Raw genomic sequence first — 18,365 nt, 5'->3', positions numbered from 1 at the left:
ATTTGGTCAAAATTAAGGATTTTTTGTACCCACATTCTTAGTTTTGGCTTTTCATGTTTTTTTAACTATTATAAAAATCTGTCTCTAACAGCAAGGACTTTTACCTCGTACAAGTTCATGTATAAATTCATGAGGTTGGTTCACGCATTCGCATATGTTTCATTCAATTATAAATTTTCAGAAATGAGCATAAACGTGTACTGCTTACACTATCATGAATCCAGTCTTTAAGAATGGCTTGAATCGTTATGCATTGCATGCATTTCCGCTGTCATACTTCCTCCTTGCCATATGATTAGAGATATAGTGTCATCAATACAAATGTTTTTGTGTTATAGCTTAAGGCCTATTTCTTTTTTTTTTTTTTTTTTTAGATTTTACGGAAGTTGGAGTGAATAAGTCAATGAATACATTGAATGAAGGTATAAGCTTAAAATCAAGCTTTCATCGATCCCTGTGAAGCCTTTGCCTCAACCCATGGAGTATTCTCATCGGTCTTACCTTAAGCAGTGTGCATGTCTCATGGAAATAATGTGAAGCTATCTGTTGTGTTACTGAAGGGCAGGAACGAGTGATTATCTAGATATTCAGTGAAGTGAAAGTGTCAAACGTGCATCAAAAAATTCATTATCAGTTTTGGTTCAATGTGAAGTGTTGGTGAATATGTGTATTTTGGGGATTCGCCGATGTACAGCTGAGCCCTGCCGCCGATGGATGTGTCGTCGGATGAAAGGTAGGGAGCCTTCTCCTCTCGCATTATGTGTGAAGCTTCGGCATTTTTGCAGAAATTTATTTTTTTAAACTGGTTTTAGCACCCTCTTTTTCCGGCGAGAAGGAAATTTCTTTGAAACAATGTGGGGTCTTTTTGAAAATGCGAAATTTTCTTTGAATGCTGAGTCTAGCGTTTCTGTAATATAGCGGGATAAACTAAAAAAAGAATTATTTTCAGATTAATCCAATCGGTTTTATATACAATTATTGTCCTTTCATGATCGGGTGATTCGGCCATTAATTTTCACAGGCTCGACTTAGCTGAATTACGAATTCATTGGATGAATAATAAACTTCGCCATGTCACAATACTTAAATTTAACTGCTCTCATGCGACAGTCCTAGTAGTTTAAACTCCATTAAGGTGTCTGTTAGAGCAAGTTAATTGCAGACAAAATTCTCAAGGAAGTACGTATCGAGTGAAAATAGGGTGTGATAGAGGAGAACATCCGAGTCACCACATGGGAACATTGGGTTGGAGACGTTTTTGGTCGGGGGAAATTCATGGCTCCTTTCCCCCTTCCCACTGCGCTCTTGATACATGAACCTGTAAACCTGCGTGAAGCAATGATCGCGGCGGCCATGCCCGTATTTGACCGAGTCTTTCTCCCATTTCACCCCGTATGGTGATGGCTGAATAATGCTCTCAGGCTTAAGAGAATTTTTTCTCTTGTGAATGACATGAATTCAAAGGAATTACCACAACCGCTCGACCGAATGCACCTTCTAAATTATGATTATATTTGTTGTATAGCTCTTTCTCATTGGATTATTCAGGATATACCTTCACTAGATCCTTTGCATGCCGCGTAATTCTTCGACGCAACGCAAGCCATTTATGCAGACACAAAATCGTGTCACAAAAAAGTGTCAGCCGTAATTATTTCTTTCTTGTGTTTATCAAAGTTAAACCTCCTCCCCATATTTTTCTGCTTCATTTGGTCCATGGCAATTGAAAATTTTTAAACCGTTTGATAGCTGAAGTAAAACCAGAGAAAACTTTCCTAGTGTATTTCTTAAACTAATTAATTTTCGTCAGAATATCCAAGTTTTCGGTAATTTTTTTTCCGTTTCCCTCATGTTTAAAGATTTGAGGCAGGCAAAGGCTCTCTCTTCAATTTTAGTAGACCACTACCCATATTGTTATTGAATTGCGCTGTACTGATAAGCAATCATCACAGGCTCGGTCTTAATTACTGGTGAAACATTCATTAAAATTCTCATGTAAAACGCGTTTATTAAAATCCACTTACTCTTTAAGTTAGCAGTTAGTAATTGATAATCACTGTATCAGGTGTGACCGTGGTATGAACTTGGAGAAGCTGACATTTACAGAATTTTTTTCAGACTGCTTTTTCTTGCAGCATGCAACATTTTTTTGTGAAAATGGGGCTTCGTTTATCGCTAACGGACTCTCCTACGCTTAACCGCTATAACCTTAGAACATCTCGTAGGCTCTTAGCGGCTTCTAAAGTGAACAATTAGATGTACCTGACAATGGTTATTTTTTGCGAAAAATTTACCCAAACTTTCTAATTATTTAGAAAAAAGTTTAAACCTACTCAAGTTGCCAGTCACTCTACTATTTATTAAAAACAAAGACAAAAATATATTAACGGAAATTAATTTTAGTGATGAGAAACTGGTTAATTAAAATGATGACGATATGGCTTACCTACAGTAAGATTCGATGATGAAGACCAAGAATTTTGACTGTCTTCACGGAAAGAAATCAATTCCATCAGTCACTCCTCAAATTTTCCTTAGCAGCAGCTTTCGCAGGTAAATTATATCTTCAGTTAGTTGAAGAGGCTCCAGTGTTGCTTCCAATGAACCATTCAGTAATCCTTTATGTAGGATGATGACGGCATCAGGATATTCAACCAAGACATCGCTTGAGTTGAGCATGGCTATCTGGGAAACGAATCTGCGAATGACCAGAAAAATAAATACCACTATGTTTTTTATACATTTCATTCAAGGGTTATTAATGTCATCGACATTCAGATGAGAGAATTATGGCATACTTATAGTAATTACACTATTTTGAGGGCAATAAAAGTGTGCAAGGTACTAACCTACGGCATTTTAAATGAATGCAGATGCAACAAGGCATAGAAAGCTTCTGCAAAATCTGTGGCATAGTGGAAGAACATTGTTGACTGAATTTAATAGCATAAATTCTTGGGAAGATTGGAGACAGTGATTGCTATTAAGAATTCTGTTTTGGCGCTGTATAGGTTTCACTGTTAACAAGGAAACAAATAATTTGTGGATGCCATTTGAAATGTCATCTGCGATTGAACGTTAAGAAGCAATTATGAGATAATCGAATAACACATTCGCGTCTGGGAAATCGATAGAATATTTCAGTTTCGTAGAATCTTTTCCACCGAAATTATACGTATATCTGAAGGAAAATTGGTCAGTTTTATCCCTAAGAGATGAATACGATCCTTGAATTGAATGGAAGATACTAATGTTCAATGTGGCTTTCGTTCAATTTTAAGGTATTTATACTTAAATCGACCACACATTTCATACATCAATGACAATGGAGTGAATTGAGAACCTATGCGAGAATGCGAGACGGCAAAATAGCTCCTGTTCTAATTTCGTACATGCATTCGCGCAATTCCACGCCATTTTAGAAATAAATGCAGCTCTAACCTACGCAATTCCGTGCCCCTTGTAAAACGGCCTTTAGAAATGTTCTTTACGCGTATGAACTCCGCAATATCAGTGCATTACTTATCTCTGCCACTCACTTTCGTATGCAATTATTTTACATGAGCCATATTAGTGACGTTCTACTGCGTGAGTATTATCGTGTTTAGACTGAAAATTACAGCCTCTGTTCCCTTATACCATAAAAATACTTGTTCTCACTTACCTCAAACAATACTGCTGCATTTCTTCTTTGTCACCGCTCTCCATTCTCATTTCCCCGGAAAGAAATAGTGACTTCAACGAACGAAGAAACGGCTGAAATATTCTGGAAAATTGATTTTATAAAGTTAAAACTCGCAAAAACATGATTCTGCTGCATGTACGGTTGGTGACGAACTGTGATGTGTTGCGCTTTCTTCGTTAAGTGGGGGGGAGGGGAAGTGCTGGATTAGAAGCGACAGTTGAATGAAGATTGTTGAAAGTCTAATGTATCGTTTTTCGTAAAGCGATTACGTGTTCTGTAAACGCACCCACTGACCTTCGTAGAAGACTAGAACATTCTGGAACCTTGATCACGTGTGTTGCGACCGTTGGCTTAAGAAAAATTCCGCGCTATTTTTATGCTAACTTGTGCACAAATCCTATTGGTTAAGCGTTTTATTGGTTTTCCGCGCGATATATTTTTTATTTATAATATAGAATATCAACGAATTTATTAATGTATTTTGCTGGACTAGTTTTAAATAGCCTAACATCTACGATATTTAGCAGTTTATAGGTGTTTCGTTGCCTTAAAAACAAATCTTTTCAATACCACCGTGACGTCACATGCATACGTCACGCGCCTGACGGTGTACCAGTGGTCCCCCCTCCCTAAATTCTTGGACTTCACTTCGCGGCGATCTCTCATGGGGTTAAGAGGTGAGTACATAAACTATTCCTTGAGTGAAAATTTCCTAGTATTATTTTCAATGCACTTCCAATTCTCTAAAGTGGAGGAATAATTCGTAAATGCTGTATTATTCAACCTTATTAAGTAATTGTGATCATAGTGGCTATTATTTTTAATGAACGATTTTTATAACGCCGATTGTATTCACGTTCCGACATTTTATGACGTGTGAGGAATTTCACTCGAAGTCATAATAAGTTTCAGAGCAATTTTTTTAAGGCACGCGAGTGATAGGGAAACGTCTTCTCCGATTAAAATCGTGCTTTCAATCCTGTGAATTTTGAATGGAAATAATTCCTTCGATAAAAAGTGTTGCGGCAATGGACGAAATGCCATGCTTGATTTGTTGCCAAAGCGGTTTTATGTGACAGATACTCAATTATTCAACTTGTTTGATCCCCCTTTCGTTGAAGTTCGTGTGTATTTGCTTCCGAGTGCAATATCTGTAACTTGCACTATGTTATGGAGTGGCGATATTTGAAATGAATAAGTAACCTGTGAATAGTTTTATCTTTACATTCATCGTGTGTCTTAGAACATCGAAGTTAACAATAAATCAATGCAGGAATTATGATCCTTACGGTAATCCGATAGCTTACTTCCAGTACTCCGGAGGCTTAGTTACTTTTTTAACGTCAAGCTTATGAATTTTCTCGTTGTGATTTTAAATGTGAGGTATTAAAAGTAGATGTATAACAGTGTACTTCATGCTAGCCACACTGGTTCGTTAAAGATTAGGAGAGAACCTGAAATTTCAAAATGAAGCTTCTAACATTGATTGCTTCAGTTGCCGGATATCTCTTATTTGCCTTTTTATGATTATCTCTTGTTGGTAGTGAGTTATTCTACAGGTTCTAAGAGGTATTTTGAAAAATCCTTGATATTCAAGCCTAGGAATTTGCTGTCAAATAATTTAGTTAAGGCCTTGAACTGCCACTGCGAAACCGCTCTGCAATTGTTGGTCATCTATTTTTGATGGGGAGTAAAAGGAAGGGAGTATTGGCGATTATAATTCGATTTAAAGCACTCGGTTTGGAATTTATATTTTTCACACGTTTCGCCTTTGAGGTCATTAGTAAGACAATTTGTTGTAACTATGCTCCATGCTAACTGTAAACTTCTAGTGCGTGAATATTGCCAGCCATTAATGCGAATTTTCTTTTCAGGTGCATGAATAATATAGGGATAGCGGATGAATTCCGTCAAATGCGTGGGGTTTAATTGGGAATTGCGATGAGGATCCAAGGAAGAAGAAGACTGAAGAAACTTGGTGAGTCAATATCATTCTCTTTATGAATATTATTCGATAGATCTTTAAATATTCCCATGCATATGTCATCTGTTTCTCTTTTCGTCTCTTAGTTACCACGTCTGAACCAAATACTCTACAGGTTGCAAAAAATAACTTCTGTGTTAAATTTTTAAGTGAAAGATATATCTTATTTTTTAATAGTGTTTTACGCTGCGAATACTGAACTGTAAATTTTTATGATCCTTCCTGACTATGATACCTATGAAGGCAACTAGGAGGAAAGTTTACTAGGTTACTAAGGTCGCGTTAATTTTGAGTGATTAAATTTTAATATTTGATAGTGTCACGTGGAGACAAATGGAATCTCTTAAATACTCATTCACATGCTTCATTTCATTTCTGGATTCGTATATACGATATCCGACGCCTTCCTATTCCGCTCTTGTCAACTACTTGTCCATCGAGGATTGTCTTCATCGGGCCACCAAGATAAATGCTTCAACAAATGTCCGCTTAGAATAATCTTTCTTCTATTAAGTTCTCACTAGGCTTCTATTATTTCACCGCTCTTCCGAGGAATTCTGCATTTCTCAATCGGACTATCCATTTAATTTTCATATGGCCGTATACCCATCAGTTCCTCATATTCTGTCATTGTCCATGAATCACTACCATGGAGTAGCATACACAAATCGTAGGTTCTGATGAATTGTTTTCTTAATTTATGCTAAAATTTTCTGCTCCTTTAAGTGAGCTGATCCTTTACTTGTCTTAGAAGTTCTCTTCGCCTGGGCTATTCTACCGATTACGTCTTTATTTCTTGCTTCTTTCATCGCTGGTTATTCTCTTTCCCAAATATTATAACCGGTCGACCTCTTCCACCTGTTTGTTTCTCTAGTTTTATGCTAATCTTGATTTCCTGTCGTTTGGTAGGTACACTCTGATATTTGATGATGATTTTAAAATGGTATTAGTTATTTTCCTACCCATCTTTACGAGGATATTTTTAATTTTCCGTAAGCCTCTGTCAGTTTTCTCTCGAGGATATTCATGCCATTAAGACTCTCATGCCGTTCCTAATGCTTGAGTATTCCTATCCAAGTCCTAATTTTATCACCCCTACTTGGTTTCTTAAACAAATTAGTACAGATGATTCATCTGTCATTGTTAAGCACCCCACCTCACCCTCAAAATTCTAAGCATTGAATTCCAATACACGCTACTGTTACGTCAAATTATGACTCGATATCCATTTCAATTGGATTCGTACTACTTGTTAGTCTTTGCCTTAAGTAAGCATTGCACAATTCTTCTGGACATTCAATCCATCTCTTCACTTTGTATTAGTTTTCATTCACGAACTCTTCGACACTGGCGGTATTACATCTAACGCTCATTATTTGAAGTGGTTCCTCACAATCCTTCAGGCAGCTTCTACTTTACCATGTACATTATGTTTTTGTGCGCTTTTGAATTTGTTCCTCGCCCACGTTTCTTAGGCATCTTTGCCTTATATCAAATCTCTTTTCTTATTCTCATTTAGAATTAATCAGTTTTCGTATTCTCGCCGTGTCTTCGACGTAATCCATGACATTTTGCGTGATCCATTTTGATGATTAACTTTCTGCAAGGAACTTTAACTACTTCCTTTAGCACACTGCAAAAGTTTACTGCAAAGCACTTTATTCTTCATTTTATTTTATTATTTTAGGTGCCAATACTATATTACGTTAAAGCCGCTAGAGTCGATCGGCCACTACGGTAGCTTTTGCCGTCCTTTTCCTAGTTACTGAATCTTTTTTTTTTGCTAGAGTTTAATCAGCTAAGAATCCTCTAATGTCTACCGCCATTTACCTCGTGTTACCTCTTCGGCTATGAATGTTTAATGTTGTGTTCGCAACCGCTAGCCTGGGATTTGTGTCAGTCTTCAATTTTGCTTACATCATTGCTGTTTCCTGGCTATTCTCTCGTCATGATCTTCGCTGATGATAGAATTACTTTCACCGAAAATGATTACATTTACTTCACCTCTTACCTGATTAATTTTTTATGAGATATCTTGATTGACTTGCTCCTCTCTCTTCTGCATCCTCTGGCAATTTTGTGTAGGCTTACCAACCTTCGGAGCTGCAGTTGTTCTTCGTTTTGGCTAATATATTGACCATTACCAAACTTTCATTGAAATCTAGGTAGCTTGTAATCTGCTTTCTTACTACGATCTATGCCCACTTCATCTCTACCGTTTAGCAATCTTGTATGTAATATTTTGCTGCTTCCATTCCATACGTCTCCCACTTCTGGCCATTTTATTTCGCTGATTCCTCATGCGTCCAGGATCATTGTTCGAATTTCCACCTTCAGGTTTTCGGGCCTTCTGAAACTTCTACAACTACATAATGCCCTGCGATCCACGTCTAGGGTGTTTGGCATGGGGTGGTCAATCACCAGCATGCAATTGGACTCCCACACACACACCACTGGTTCCAAAAAACGTCACGCATACTAACAAATTACCATATCCCGTTATAAATAATTATAAAATTAAGAAACATGCATTAATTTTTCTTATGTTTGTAGGCTACACTACATGTCATCTAATCTATTTATGAGTTCTAACGCTGCCGTTAAAATCTCTTATTGATCGTGAAATAAAACATCCTGATGCGATTGATAATCATAGTTTTCAAATTTATAGTACTCGATTACGAAAAAAAGAGGGAAGTTAGGAGAATTAAAGCGCAATACGCTGTCCTACCAGTGGGTGTGCGAATCGCGATTAGCTATAAGGGCAAGGTGGAAATAATTTGCTATATGAACGCTGTCACACTAATTAATCCAGCAACTATTAAGAATCTCAAGGTAAATCTCTTGTTGAATGCATATCGATGATAGTATTATACAGTTCGACAAAGACCTTTTCTCCTGAATTTTTGATTAGCTGTGCTGGAATGTCATCTATTCCTGGGTCCTTATTATCTCACAGGTCTCTTATTGCAGCGTAAAATTCCTATCATTAGATGCTCGCTCCAATATCATCCATTTCAACTTCAATTTCTTCTTCAATAATTTTTTTTAGCTAAGTTTGCTTCCATTGTATAATTCCTCCAAGTATTCCTTCCATCTCTCGGCTTTGTCTTTGTTTTCAGTTAGAATATTTCCATTCTTTTCCCTTATGGTATTACATCTTGGCTTCGTTCCTTGAAATAGTTCCTCATTATTCTATAGGCCGCTTCCACTTTCCCTTGTCCGAGGTTATTTTGCACGTCCTCGCATCTGTTCCTCATCCACGCTTTCCTCGCTCTGCAGCAAATATCGTTCTTTATTCTCTTGTAGCAATCCTGTCCTTCCTCAGTATTCGTATTCTTATGCTTTCTCCGTTCTTCAATCTGCCGTACTTCATCCGTGATCCATGGCTTTTTCTTAGCACATTTTCTTCTCCTTAGAACTTCTCTAGCGGCCTCCTGAAGCCCACTTTCGAATTATGTCCAGCTATTCTCCACTGATTTTTGAGTCTGATCTAATCCTAACTTGCTCTCCACTACTTCTTGAAAAGCCTGTTGATTTTTTGGCTTCTTAAGTTTGCCGGGCGTTCTCGCTGGTTTATTCAATTTCTCGAATTTCAGATGGCATTTCATCATCATTTGATTATGATCATTGCCGATATCTGCCCCCGGTTAGATTTGACAGTCCTTTATCTGGTTCCCAAACCTCTGTTTCACTAAAATATAGTCTAGTTGAAATCTTCTTTGGTCTCCTAACATTTTCCATCCATATCTTCTTCGCATGTGATTCTTTAATGAGAATTGGCAACCAATAATTTGTGTTCAGTGCAGAATTCCAGGAGACTTTCTCCTCTTTCATTTGATTTTCTTATCCATATTTTCCAGTTATTCTTTCATCCTGATCTTCGCCGACGATAGCGTTCCAATCACCTAAAACAATAAGGTTTTCTTCACTACTCACCTGTTTGATTATTTCCCTGATATCATCGTAGACGTCTTCAACTTCTTCATCCTCGTAGTCTGTCGTAGGCATGCAAACCTGTAACACTACGGTATTTACCGGCTTAGTCTCTAACTTTACCATAACTATCTGTTATTGTACTACAGGAAGCTTTTCACAAGCATTCCGGCGCTCTTTTTGAGAAGTATTCCAACCCCAGCATTACCGTTTAGGGATTATGTGTGTATAATCCTATGGCTTCCACTCCAAATTCTCCCACCTCAGGCAACTTCATTTTGCTGATGCCTAATACGTCGATATTCGATATTTGCATTTCTACCTTAAGATTTTATAGCTTACCGCAAGTCCTAAGTTCACGATCCATGTACCTATCCTCATAGCTTTATCACAATTGACCTATGTGCCCTCTCGGCTAGTCCCCGCCCGGTGATACGAATGGGGGGCTAGTTTACATCCGGAATTTTTTACCTGAGAGAATTCCATCATGTCAGATGATTTAAACTTGGAGTAGCTGCGACTCCTCGGGATAATAATGTGGTGGTTTCCCCTTGCCTTCAACATCGTAGTACTGCAGCCGTTAAGTAAATGTTATCACGCCTGAAGTGAAATGAGTATCGCTGTACTGACCTCCGTGAACTCCACCATCACTCATATGAAGAAGAGCTGCCTGCTGCCCTCGCCCCCGGGTGATGCGAGGCATAATTGTTGACGGCCTCCCATCACCAAATCACGGCATCTTCACAGGTTTAATGTATCATTTAGATGGCCTATCTTACCCAGGGATAGACTCACAACTACCTCGGAATGCCACGGCTGCTTAGTTGACAAGTAAACTCACTTATATCGCAGCCAACCTCTGTATCTAGTGGTTGATCCACCATCCGCAACCCGGTGGACGCACTCGGTGGCTTGAAGCTCAGCCGCGAGTGGTTTCAATTAATTGCCGAAAACTCGTCACTTGGCATCGTATTAAGGTGCATTTCGCTATCAACTGTGCATCATCTTACTCTTTCACTTACTGAAAAAATATTTAGCCTAAACGTCAGTATTAAATCTCTTTAGTTTGCAAGGTTAGCTCCTGAATCGGAAATCAGAAAGCCGCAATCATGAGATCGATTTTTTCCATCCCTTAGAATGATAGGTAAAGCGATAGGGAACCAAAAGCGTGATTGCTTGACCCATCATTTCCTTAGTTAAACAGTCATTCACACCGTCCCATTTTCCAATTGCTGTTAGCGGGCGTGCGTTATGATTGGTTGAAAATTGAGCCCAAGATTCCTTTAGTTATATCGGCTCTCGTTCTCAAATAGTCTGTTCGCCTTCCTTAAAAACAAATACTGAGCAAAGGTTCGCCCTTGGGTTGTTTCCCCTCTGAAAACCGGTGCAACACTCGAACTATCGTAGAAACAGTTTTTTGGAAAAACAAAACAGCGCATACGACTAAGATTATTACAACGAAACTCGGGTGTGTGGACAGAAATGTTTCATTAGTTGAATAACATGCTTATGAATGAATGATTACTTTCTATTGACATTATTATATTTTGAATTCACTAAGTTTTTAGTCACACATGGTTTCATTGTTAACGAGTCATGCTAACTCCAAATCACTGGTCAACAATCCTAGCATTGGTTTTTGCAGCTCTCCGCGTAATTAATCCTGTCGGCTAATCATTTCGCATCCACTTATTTCTTCTATTTCACACACCTCTTTTCTTTCTTTTCCTGCTCTCTTCTCTATCGTCTCTTTTGGATATCTTACACGATGTAATTATTTTCTGTCATTTTCATTCACTTGTTCCTCGAAGAATGTCTTCATCAGGCCGTCATGTCTTAAGATGTGACGCATAAGGTTGTTCCGTCCTCATATATAGGTTCTAATTCTCTTCTCTCGTGCTCTGATTAGGCTAATTCCGCATTTCCTTCTTGGTCGATCCATTTAATCATCATTATTCATCTGAAGCACCGCGTTTCGAAAATTGCATTTGATTTCTCTGCTGATATCATTGTTCATGTCCCTCTTCCACAGGGAATCACTGTGTTGATATTTTTCCCAATTGAACTTCAATACGATATCCTATTTTTTTCAATTCCAAGGATAATTAGTTGGGAAACTTTAAATGAGATATTTTCATGATATAAAGCAGTCGATTTACTATCAAGTCTCTTTGCAATTAATAAAGGATTAATTTTCAACGAAGACGGAAACGTAGTTGTTGAGATTTTCGAGTATTGACTGTCGGTTACTTAATGATACTCGGCGATCGAAGAGATCTGAAACAATGCCTTCCTACTTTTCTGTGTTGCATGTTTATTCCATATTTTCTTCATTAAGCACGGAGCATGAAATTTCACATCATCCAGCTGGCGATGTTTTCTCATTTGGGCTTGCATTCATTACAGAATTGAAACAGGCTCTATTTTTTCATTTATTCTTGTTCATCACGGCTTTGCACCCTGAATTTTTCTTTACACGTTCGCTTTTTCATTAGGCAATTTCTTGTCTCGACGGGAACGGATTTGGAGCCCATTTGACTTATTTATTCCAAATGCGAAGGTCTGCATTCGTCTCTGGTCATCAGTGACCCCCCCCCCCCACTCCCATAACGCAAACCTTGAACGAAGTTATCCCGGAGTTACTAGTTTCGATCGGAATAACGTACGACACGTACGGCCTTCGAAGTATCATGGGAATGAATCTTTTTTGAGGGGAAAGACATCTGTCAGTCGTGGTCTTCCATAAGTATGCCTTCGTTTATTATCCCTTTACGGTTGAGATTTTGATAGTAATAGATGATTTTGTTATTATTGTACGTCACAATTATACATTTCCGCGTTTGTATGTCGTGGATGCTCAAGAGAATTAATATTCATATAGGTCCCGCAAAAGGAGAAAAAATTGATTATTCTGTATTGAATGTGTGGAACCAGCGTTGGCTTCGTTTGTGAAGTAATCCTAATTTATGGTTATTGCAGAATCTTCTCACTTTATATTGGGAATTGGGATTATAATATTTCTCTCGAAGTCCATAGGTATCTCATTTGTCGAATACATTTCATAAATGATTTTGTGCGGCGTGTTCAGCGTCTTTCCTCCTGTACTTTTTATTGGAGTAGGTTTCGGTTATCAACTATTTTTACCGTCAAACATTTATAAAGGTACGTTCATTTTGCAGCCTTGTTATTGATTTCGCCCGTTTTTTAACGTGAGAAGGAAGTTCGGTATATCTCAATATGTAGCTTATGTATCCCTTTTATAAAGCTGATATCATGCTATCTTATCTGCCTGTTTTTAATTTATATATGCAGCAATGGGCAATAAATCCTAAGGCGTTAATTCTACAATTTACATAGGGTCACTTAATCAATGAAATTATGTATACTTTTAAGACGTGATGGATGTCCCAGCGAATTTCCTCGATCAATATTAACCTTTCAGTCGATCTTTAAATTCTCCTATTAGTGAATTGTAATTTTTGATCATTTTATTCCGATTAGATAAGATTTTATTGAAATTATGTGATTTTTAATTCTAATTTTGGACACGTAATTTAAACAATGCTGCATTAGGGTGGTCCTTATTTTTTAAAAATTCGAATTTATTTTTGGACGCCCCCAAGTTTTGTTCCATTTAAAGAGTAAATAAGTCATGAAAATTATGTTTGCAATCGGATATCGGGAAAAATTAAAATATTGAAATTTTGGTATTTCTAGGTGTTTTTCGTGCATAACTGAATGTGATGTCACTCTCGGATTATTCTATCACTCTTTGTATTCTACAACGACTCATCAGACATTTGCAGAGTATGACCTGAAATTTCTCTCATTTCTACCCGTTGGTTCCCGAGATGTCGCACCGAGAGTGTGCGCGCGCCACCCCAGTCAGACGATTTGGGTGGCACGCGGGTTGCATACTGTCAATGTTTGTTGATCATTCTCACTCATCGTAAAAGCATTAACTTCTTTAGAAAACTTTAAATTTTGCCAATATAACCTTGAATGCTATATTTATCACATTTTATTACCAAAACGGGATTAGTATCTGTAGTTTATTCTCCATATCTAAATCTTATATGTCATCATCACTGGTCAACAAATCCTAGGATTGGTTTGACGCAGCTCTCCACTCAGTTCTCCTATCAGCTAATCTTTCCACACCTACGTATTTCTTCTCTTTCATATCCTTCTTTACCTGCTCCATATATTTTGATCGAGGTATTCCTTTTCCATTCTTGCCTTCCACTTGTCCGTCGACGATTGTCTTCATCAGGCCATCATGTCTCAAAATGTGGCCTATAAGGTTGTTCCGTCTTCTTGTTAAGGTTTTCATTAGGCTTCTACTCTCTCCTACTCTTCTCAGGACTTATTCGTTACTAACTCGGTCGATCCATTTGATTTTCATCATTCTTCTGTAGCACCACATTTCCTTGCTTTCTCCGCTTCGGTCATTGACTGTGCCTCACTTCCGTATAGGAGCAAACTCCAAATGTAGGTTCTTTTAAATTGTTTCTTTACTTCCGTCTTTAAGTTCCCGCTTAAAGCAGGTATTTCTTTTGGTGGAATGCTCTTTTCGCCTGGGTTATTCTGCTGATAATTTCTTTCTTGCTTCTCTCGTCGCTGATTATCTTGTTCCCAAATAACTGAATTCATCCACCTCTATCAGTTTTTGCTTCCCTATTTTAAAGTTAGTCTTGACTTCTCTTCCGATGCATAACAATATCTTGGTTTTCTTCGTGCTTATTTTCAGTTGATATTTACTTATTACCCTACCCATATTAATAAGAATATTTTTCATTTCCTTCTCTGTTTCTGCTATAACGATCATGTTATCGGCTAATCTTGGCATGCTAATTTTTTCTCCATTCACTCCCGAGGCCTTTTCTTTGATTTCATTAATGGCTTTCTCAATGCAAACGTTGAAAATTACGAGTGACAGTGAACAGCCTTGTCTCACTCCTTTCCTAATTCTTGTTTCTTCACACAGCTGGGTCCTGATTTTATGACCACTACTTGTTTTTGTATAAACTGTGGATGATTCTTCTGTCATTGTAAAGAACCCCGATTTCCTTTTGGATTCCAGGCTTTGTACTCCAATCCACGTCGTCAAATGCCTTCTCTAATTCCACGAACGCAACGAAAGTTGGCTTGTTTTTTCCATTCTTTTCTCAATGAACAGTCTTAGAGCCAATATTGCTTCCCTTGTGCCTTTGTTTTTTTTTCTGAATCCAAATTGGTTCTCATCCAAATGCTATTCTGCTCCTCCTTCTATTCGTCTATAGATGATCCTGGTCAGCATCTTCGAGACATGTGACGTCAGGCTTATGGTCCTAAAGTCTTCACAGTTCTCCGCTCTTTTCTTCTTAGGGATAGGGATTATAATGTTCCTCTCAAAGTCCTCTGGTATCTCACCTGTCGAATACATTTCACTAATGATTTTGTATAGCTGGTTCAACGTCTTCTCTCCTGAATTTTTAATTAGTTCTGCAGGAATGTCATCAATGCCAGACGCTTTATTTATCCTGAGGTCTCTTACAGCCGCATCAAATTCCGATCTTAAAATTGGGGCTCCCATGTCATCGGCATCCACTTCCCTCTATTTTTCGATAGCATTCGTTCTTAGGCTGCTTCCTTTGTACAATTCTTCCAAATATTCCTTCCATCTCTTCCCTTTGTCTTCGTTTTCAATCATTAGTTCTCCGTTTTAGTCCCTAAGGGTATTACATCTTACGCCCCTTTCCTTAAAGTGGTTCCTCACTATCCTATAGGCGGCCTCTACTTTTCCATGACTGTTTTGTACGTCTTCACAAATATTTTTCATCCGCTTTTCTCTAGCCTTCCGCGCTTTACGACATATTTCGTTCCTTATTCTCATGTGACAATTCTGTCCTTCCTCTGTTTTCGCAGCCTTGTATTTCCTTCTTTCTTCAATGAGATCTAATACTTTCTGCGTAATCCATGGTTTTTTCATAACGACTCTTCTTTTACCAAGAACTTCCTCAGCTTCTGCCTGCAGACCACTACTAATGGTTGTCAACTTTCTTCCATTGGTTTATTGGTCGTATCCTCCCCTATTCTCTTTTTTACTGCTTCTTTAAATGCCAGTTGGTGCTGATCCTCCTTCAAAATTTCAACCTGCAATGTATTTTTCACGGCTTTCTTCAATTTAAAAAAATTAAGGCGGCATTTCATCTTAACTAAGTTATGGTCACTATCGATACCTGCCCCTTGATAACTTTTGCAGTCCTTTGTATAGCTTGAATATAATATATCTATATAATTTATAAAATGTAACTATGAATGTTAACCTATCCCTTCGAACATGGTAATCATTTACGATCAATTAAGCATAACTATTTTTTAGATATTTATTCTAATATTTAGCTATTATTTCGTTTGGTTATTTCTAATTTAGCTGGTCAGAGAAGAGAAGATCATTGTATGGGAATATTTAAACAACATGAAGTTTTAGTAAATTTCATATTTATCGTATGACCTGTAATTAGCTCATGTGCGTAGATTAGTTTCTCAAAATTTATAATCCACCAAAGAAAATGAAACCTCATCCATTAATTAAATATTGGCATTATTTTAATTAATGTTTAAATTACTAAATTTACTTTACATATAGTTGTCATTTCTCTATAATAACTTGATAAATATCATTTATTAAATACCGTAAATTTAGGTTTTCACTTATTAATTATCTTCTGAGCAATAGAATAGCAAGATTTTCATGCAATGCGGCCCTGTTCTCATGGGTAATGTCGGACTAACAAACTAACTTGAATTCTATTTTCTTTTCTTTACAGAATGAAAGGATACGGAAAAGGTGTCTTCGAAGCAACGAAAAGTGAAATCACCAAATGAAGAAATTCAAATCGTCGGCCAAAAAGAAATTTAAGGAAGAAATAGATCTTCCAAGATAGGGGAGGGGGGGTTGATAGACTCTTCATCGCTAGGAGTTTATGGCTGATGAGCGATGTTATTGTGCAATGCCCTGGGTTTAAACGAATCCTTCCTTTACACATACATTGGCATTAACACAAAAATAACACATGGTATGAATCAAGGTACAAAGGTCCGCGATACACCTGTGGTGACGACAATCAAATGAACGAAATGCAAAGAGTCAAAATTGACTCAAGAATAAAAAATAAACACATGGTTAAATGGTTGCAACTAATGAGAGGTTATAATAACTGGTACCAGATCACGTGAATAAAAAAATCACGAAGGTGATTGGCCAAGAACAAGGTAAAGAAAATGATGAAAAAAGCGCTTAAGGTATGGTCCCCAAATGAATACTAAAATGAAAGGCCTTGTAAACCTTTAGTATGGTTTATTTAGATTATGAGCTCAAACGTAGGTAGGGGTGTGTGTGTGTGAGTGCGTGTGTGTGTGGCAATTGTTTGTGTTTTTCCGCTTTTTTGATTGTGTTTTGGGAGTGTCATGTATATTTTTGAATGTGCATACTAATCCTACCTCTCCACAGATTCAAGTCATCGCTGGATTTGAAGAAAAGAAGTCAGAAGACAACGGCCGAAGAGGACCAAGACAAGAAGATAATGCGAGTGTTAGCTTTGATTTGGGCTGTTTGGGCCGATTAATTTGCGTAACGTAAGGCTAGGCGATTATATGCGTGCGTTAATTTTAGCTTTTTGAACCAAGGTTAAGTATGCACGCTAATCCATTGCAGTGTACAGGATGGGACTTTCACTTGGTTTAAGTGCAAAGATACCCCCTGTATGTTGTCGTGGAGTGTATGCGAGGCTTTGGGGATTTTTAGTGCAAGGGCTTTTTATTTTTGTATGTGCTACTAATCCTACCTCTCCCCAGGTTTGAAGAGCAGAAGGCATCAGTAGAAGAGGACCAAGACAAGAAGACAGCAAAATCATCCTTGGATTTGAAGAACTGAAGACGGAAGACAACGTCCGAAGAGGACCAAGGCAAGAAGATAATGCGAGTGTTAGATTTGATTTGGGCTGTTTGGGCCGATTAATTTGCGTAATGTAAGGCTAGGCGATTATATGCGTGCGTTAATTTTAGCATTTTGAACCAAGGTTAAGTATGCACGCTAATCCATTGCAGCGTACAGGGATGGGACTTTCACTTGGTTTAAGTGCAAAGATACCCCCTGTATGTTGTCGTGGAGTGTATGCGAGGCTTTGGGGATTTTTAGTGCAAGGGTTTTTTATTTTTGTATGTGCTACTAATCCTACCTCTCCCCAGGTTTTGATGAACAGAAGACATCAGTGGAAGAGGACCAAGAAAAGAAGACAGCAAAATCATCCTTGGATTTGAAGAACTGAAGACGGAAGACAACGTCCGAAGAGGACCAAGACAAGAAGATAATGCGAGTGTTAGTTTTGATTTGGGCTTCTAGAGCCGAATAATATCCGTAACGTAAGGCTAGGCGATATGCGTCTTGGGGATTTTTCGTGCAAGGGTTTTTTTTATTCTTGTATGTGCCTACTAATCCTACCTCTCCCTAGGCTGAAGTCATCCCCGGGGACGAAGAGCAGAAGACACTGGTCGAAGAGGACGTACAGCATGCTTCTCCGATTCTTGAAGAACATAAGTTCATGGCGCCATCACGTCACAGTAAGATTAAATTCCACTTCCATTCACATTCATGTGTATGGAGACCTCACTTTTAAATTAAAAAGCTTGTTAATTTTATAAAATGAATTGAGTAATCGAGAAAATTTTCAGTAAAAGTAATGTCATTCTCGAGCTAACACTTCGTTTCATTCTGTT

General features: G+C 37.9%; 1 long non-coding RNA gene across 1 annotated transcript; it reads left to right on the top strand.

Annotated features, from left to right (window-relative positions):
* Positions 1-399: 399 nt before the first annotated feature.
* Positions 400-17,023, top strand: LOC124168325. Its single transcript, XR_006866905.1, has 3 exons — positions 400-733; positions 5,560-5,663; positions 16,418-17,023. It is a non-coding gene; the product is annotated as an uncharacterized LOC124168325 (long non-coding RNA).
* The last annotated feature ends 1,342 nt before the right edge of the window (positions 17,024-18,365 follow it).

The sequence above is a fragment of the Ischnura elegans genome, chromosome 11 (assembly GCF_921293095.1).
Source record: "Ischnura elegans chromosome 11, ioIscEleg1.1, whole genome shotgun sequence".
Lineage (NCBI taxonomy): Eukaryota > Metazoa > Arthropoda > Insecta > Odonata > Coenagrionidae > Ischnura > Ischnura elegans.
The sequence above is the reverse complement of the archived record's forward strand: the minus strand, read 5'-3'. Positions and strand labels throughout refer to the sequence as shown.